This window comes from Anas platyrhynchos, chromosome 4, assembly GCF_047663525.1.
Source record: "Anas platyrhynchos isolate ZD024472 breed Pekin duck chromosome 4, IASCAAS_PekinDuck_T2T, whole genome shotgun sequence".
Lineage (NCBI taxonomy): Eukaryota > Metazoa > Chordata > Aves > Anseriformes > Anatidae > Anas > Anas platyrhynchos.
In genome coordinates this window covers 20,739,211-20,745,451 of record NC_092590.1, presented here as the reverse complement: position 1 = coordinate 20,745,451, position 6,241 = coordinate 20,739,211, and the positions used below count along the sequence as shown (strand labels likewise).

The 6,241-nt window shown below is 35.7% G+C and overlaps 1 long non-coding RNA gene across 1 annotated transcript; it reads right to left on the bottom strand.

Moving 5' to 3' along the window:
• Window positions 1–1,862: 1,862 nt before the first annotated feature.
• Window positions 1,863–3,972, bottom strand: LOC110353748 (uncharacterized). The gene is made up of 2 exons (XR_002404648.4): window positions 3,816–3,972; window positions 1,863–2,948 (listed from the first exon to the last, which is right to left on the bottom strand). It is a non-coding gene; the product is annotated as an uncharacterized lncRNA (long non-coding RNA).
• Window positions 3,973–6,241: the final 2,269 nt, after the last annotated feature.

Here is a 6,241-nt window from a genome sequence, read left to right as displayed (position 1 = left end):
GAAAATGAATTACCCTGATTTCAGAGCAGTGGATGCATAGAACAATATGTTGAACTCACAGGCATAAAGAAAAATAATAACTAGCTGCTGATTTTGCTCATGTATTCAGTGAGGTGGGACAATATGTGATCGTGTAAGTGAAGTACTATAATTCCTGTGTCTGTACCATGAGTGTGAGAGGGAGGAGAATATTTAGGTGTTGTACTCCAATTTTTGCAGTGTCCCTTTCAGTATAACCTTTCTGTATAACCTACTAAATGGTAAATTACTGCTGAATTACTAGCATTTAAGATTGGTCCTCAGATCTAGGTTATCATTTACTACAAAATTGTGCACTGGGTTGCTGAGAAATGTTCTGAGAAATGTGCTATATCCACAAAGGAATGGTGAAGTTCAGGGATTTGAGGTTCTTTCCAAACCTGGCAATAGAATGAAATCTGGAGAGGATGGGCTCTGCATTTGTTTCCATCCATAAGGCTCAGAGTAGTTTAGTATTTTCTTCCAGTCTAAATCCTATTGCTTTTATGCTCCAGGCTTCCTGAGTACAAAACTGCTCAGCAAGTTTAATCTGAATTTGATCCTGCTCTCCCACATCTTTAACTTCATCCCTTCTCCCACCAGATGTCCTTAATTCCTTCCACAGTTGTCTTGTTTAGCTGACCCAGTGCTTTGCCTACAGCCTTGCTTTTCGGTCTGTATTTTTCAACAGCAGTCTGAGTCCAGTTATCCTGGTAGGGTGTTATCAGCCTGCCTTTCCTAGCTTTCTGTAATTTAATCGTTGCTCGGTCTCTTTGTTCAGTCAGTCACACTTACCCTGTTGCCATAGCCGTGCCAGGGATCTCTGCTTTCCCAATCCTCTTGGCTTGCAAGTAATAGAAGAAGCTCCCAAACCTCCAGCTGGTTTTCTGTTCATTAATACACAGGGAGGATTCACACCCCGTCAAATCCCAGAGCCCCATTTACTCCAGTTAGCTCACTAGGACCAAAGAGAGTCATGTGAGGAAGCTCTGATGCACTGGGATGGGTTTATTCTGTGACTTGTCTGACTCTCCTGATTTTAAAGAGCTGCAAATACAAAACTTGCACTAGCAGTGATTTATCCTGGCACATTTCTTTGCAGATATATTTATTACTTATAATAAAGCACTTTTTCGGCTTCATTGTAAGCTCAAAGCCAGATAATTTCTTGTTTTCAAGTATGTTGGTATGCAACATATGCACTAGTTTCCATGGTGCCTACTATATTCCTTGAGGTTTTCCTCCCTCATATGGCCAAGGCCCACGTGAGTTCTTTGAAATACATGAAACAGACATTACAGGCCTTCATAAAACGTTAATTGCATGTTTTCTTATATTTGCAAGAGTCTTACCTCAATGTCCCAACCATTAGCTTCAATTTTTAATTTTTATATTTTTTAAATTAAAATCCACAGGGACACTTTCGTTTTTTCTATTACAGTTGACAGTAATAAACATGGAAATACGCAGTTTCCTCTGATGCAGAGTCTCTGTTGGACTCTTAGCCAATCTTGAATTTTCTATATTTTTCCAGCATTCCATCTGATGCCAAATTAAATGGAAAATAGCCCTGTTTGCAGGTTTCACACAACAGTAAGGAGCTCTCTTAAGAATACTAAAATGTTTATCGATAAACTATGATTAATTTCCACTCTATTCTTATTGACTCTTTTTTTAAGAACCAGCGCAGAATTCAATATCATAGACTACAAATTTTCACAGGATTGATTCATGAGCTGGAGTTGCATCTCTTATACCAACTTGGCTAGGCTCTAATGAACGAACTCATTTTCTTTGAATAATTTTTGATTATAATCTGCAAACACTTCTGCTCTTAAAACCACTGCTTGGTTCATTTTTTATTTTATTTTTTTCCAGAAAGATAAGGGTTTTTATATCATACTGAATAATTAGTACTTAGGATGTATATCCTATCTTAAACACGCCTTCCAAATGTTAACCAAGGATTATATTAATAATGCACAGCTCTATATTTTAATAGCTGCTAATTCCCTTAAATGCTTTTTCAGGAGGGAGGTCAACAAATACAGAGAGTCTCGGATGCTGTTCATTTGTTTTTATTTCCTTCAGGAGCTTGCATTTTTCCTGAATGGTGTTTGATTTTCTTCCTGCCATCCAGTACTTTTTCTTCAAAAGTTACCCTCATATACGTGGATATTTTTCAACACACTTTCCAAAACAATCTGGTATTCTACTTGCAGACTTGCAAATAGTTTGCTCCTCCCCACCCCCCACTGTCTTTGTGAAGAGAATGCTCACCATGATTTTGCCTTATCTTTTCCTTTATATTAAATAAAATATGGATAGGATGCTTACACATGATTATTAAATATTAGCAGACAATGTCTACAATATTAAACCCAACTGATTAAAGACTTCAGGGAGAGAATAATTGCTGGAAATTTGGGAATGCAGAATTACCTCTGAAGATAAATCATTTTTGAAATTTATAAAATAAGTGATATTTTATGATAATATTAAGCTTAGTTCTTAAGGAATATAATTGCAGTAAAGATAATGTAAAATTTTAGATTATGTCCATTTGGGACTGACTTTTTTTAAAAAAAAGGCAATTAAATGAAACCAATCTACCTAAAACGGTATTTATTTTGACATCCTAAGAATGAATCCTCAAAATTGTCAGAGTATTTGAGATATAACAAAACATACACCAAATACTATTGCACTTTTTAGTGATCCATGAAGACAATGAAGTGACTATAAATCATATAGGAAGGAAAAAAACACATTTTTCTTATGGATGGAAACAACAAAGGTGTAAATCCAGCTACATGGTGCCTTCAGATTACTCTTCTTTTCATTTTTCCAAAAAGATAAGCTGCATTTTCTGATTCCTTCTGGTAGAAAGCTGCTTGTGTTGGTTTGAAAACTCCAGCTCCATTGAAGTTCTAAAAAATAAAAATAGAATTGCAGTTTGCTGACTTACTGTTATTTTCTAGAAGGCTTGTTAAAATACTCGAGGTATAAAGATGTCCTTTCATAAGGAAAGGAAAATGAATAATTTCTACTGAAAACTTTTGATAATTTTGTATTAGCCTTTGCGTTCATTTTGAACACCGAACTAAGCCTCAAAAACAGGCTAAATTTCAAACCACTGTAACTTTTGTGGACTCTGACTCAGGAAGTCACTTGCTCATAATTTTTTACATAAAGTTTGCCTTTCCTCTGTCTGTCTATCTGCAGGTAAGTCTGCCTTCTGCAGTTTTACAGCTGCTGTGCTACTTGAGCTTACTGGGAGCTACCCGGTATAACAGTTCTCTATGTCTCTTTTATGGTTTTGATTCTAACATATGAATAAAGAGAAAAAATATTTCACAGCCAATTTCTTAGCTTTACTATGTCCTTAAATTTATTCCATATGAGCTATGAATGACTGATGGATTTTGGCAGATGAAAAATAAAAACCTTACTCATATTGATGTAAAAATATTTTACAACATTTATAAAATTTATTTTTCTCATTGCCTTTTGGACACAGGACCAAGATCTCATATACATTTATTTCTATGTAAAGTTTCCTTGTTGAATTTCACTAGGAGGCTACATTTCTAGAATAAGGGTCAGTCTGACCAGAGCACAGCAAATAGTTTTAAAGTGCTCCATTCTACTAACGCCTGCCAACACATACCTACTCTACATTTTCTGTAGTCTGTACAGATGAAAAATAGCCAATAAAGTGTTGATAAGAACTACTTTCACATAGTTCTCAGGCAGGTTCAAAACTTTTAAAGACCTCTTTGGCTGTATGGACATACCTTTAAATTATGGCATATGATTCTGTGATCAGGCTCAGGCAGGATCTGCACTTAAATTTTTTATCTTACTATTTGATAGCTCATTCTTTTGAGAAGTAATATCCTACCACTAGGTAATTTCTTCTGTTTTCTCTGCTGTAAATTGATGATAAATTTTCCCCCACAGTCTTTCAAAAAGGTATTAGTTACGTAAGTATTTATAAGTAACAAGCCCATTAAAAGTAAACTGAAACTGGTGTGAAGTTGTGTTGTTTGAAATTCATTTAACGGCTTGTATCTGGAGAACCAGCTGGGAAAAATGATCTGGAGAACAGAATTTATAAGAATTGTAAATCACTGTTTGTGTAGGTCCATGCAGCAGAAGGTTGGGGAAGGTGGGACTGTGGGGCCAGGGGGCTTGCTGTTTGAAAACAGTTTGTCGTCTGTCTGTGAGAAACAGCAGGACAGCAGCTATTTCCCTGAGTGATTTTTACATGAGCAAAGCATGATTAGCACTTGAGTCCTTGCTGGTTTTCACATCTGCACAAAACAATCTGAAATGTTAAGACTTTTTTCTTAGGACTTGGCCTGATGCTTCTAAGGAACAAGAACTTACTATTGATTTCAGGGTTTGCATGAGTCAGAGTGGGTTTTGTGTGGTTGTGGCATTGTCTGACGTATTTTATTTATTTATTTTTTTTGAATCAGAGAGCATGTTACACTATCACAGAGACATAGCCTAACTTGGCTAGTGAAAAAATGTCTGTCACAGGTGAAAGGGCTTAAGCTGCAGTTATTCACTCAGGGACAGTCTGCACACTATTTGTCAAGCAGGTGATGTACTGACACTAATGACAAAAGCAATCTCTAACTCAAAGCACAGTGTTATCATGGAATAGTCCTCAAAAGGAAAGAAAGATGGTGGAGATTAAAATGTATGCATTGTGTACAGGCTATGATAACAGATATGAACTATCAAATATTACTGAATAACACGCAATTTATTTCTCTGTTTGGAAATTCAGTTTATACTGGAAGCCAGTGCTGGCTTGCAAAGTGCCTGGAGTGCTGGGAGCTGTGCTGCTACTTGCCTTACAGATCCTGATAATAAATTACCAGAGAAGGTACAGCTATTGCTAACCATAACAGCTTCTGGCACTTAAGTGAGTCACACTCACTTTTCATCTCCATTTTCTCTGCCTCCTACAAGCAGTAGTGTTTCTGAAGAAAGTAACTTACTACCATTATATTTCACCAAAATAAGTAAACAGTATAAATAAGATGAAGTCACTGAAAGTAAATAGAAACATATCTGTGTGAATTTATTGGGTAAGACAAGGTTCAGAGATACTGTGAGAACAAGTCTAGAGAGGAGGTGGGATGGAAGGCTGGAACTTAGGTGGAAAGACAGAGCCAGAACACCTGGATGGGGGGGACAGGAGACACTGGTGGCTGAAAGTTAGACTGGGTAAACGAGAGGCCTCTTGTATGAAAGAACCATAGTACATAGGAAGAAAACAAAGATACTTTTCCATTAAGGGCTTAGCCTGAAGGTGGCTGCTTTGTGCTAGCTGCTTTCACGCAGCAAATGAGCAAACCCATCTAATGATACCACACAAGATGGGATTATTCAGGTATATCATAATAATTTTTCTATTTCTTGCTTCATCTGCTGCTCAAGGTTGCCCATTTATTTTAAACTCTGAATATCTTAGCTAGGGTTATTACAAACTTTCAAGCTTAACTGGGACCCTAATTTGCCCTGATGATGTGTAATGATGATGTGTAAGAGTGAAAGAGCCCAGTGTGAAACAGCATGCATTTGATATGAACTGTAGTTGAAAAACTTGGCTCCTAACCCATTTTATCAAGCCATCCTAAACAAAACTTAGTAGAACTGCTGAAGTTAACTTCAACTTTTATATGAATTTTTAGTTTTATAAGAAATTTTTTAGTGGACTTTACAATTCAACGTGTATATTCATCTTGAGGGTCAATGGAACTGAAGACTTGTCCTTCAGTTATATCAACAGATATATACATGTATATATATATAACAGATATATGTCCTTCTAAAAATGCACTTTAAAGTCCATTCCTTTTTTTTTTTTTTTTTTGTTAGAATGGAAAAATGGCATTTTATTTTAATTTTAAATGGATATTATATATATTGTTGTGGTAATTACCTTATAGTAATTTGACAATTTGCCTGATGAAAATGTTGGTCAGCACAACCAACATTTATAAAAAAAGTAACTTATTGTAAGTAAAATATGAATGGTTTGTTCTAATTAGGAGAAAATTAACAGATGATAAAATGTGGCTTTTGGCTGTATAATAATTTGAAAAGAACCTTTTCTAAGTGAGATCTGGGAATCAGTGTGTATATTTTCAGTGATTTCTATTTCATGGTAGTAAAGTTAAATAAAAAAATCATTACAATAAAA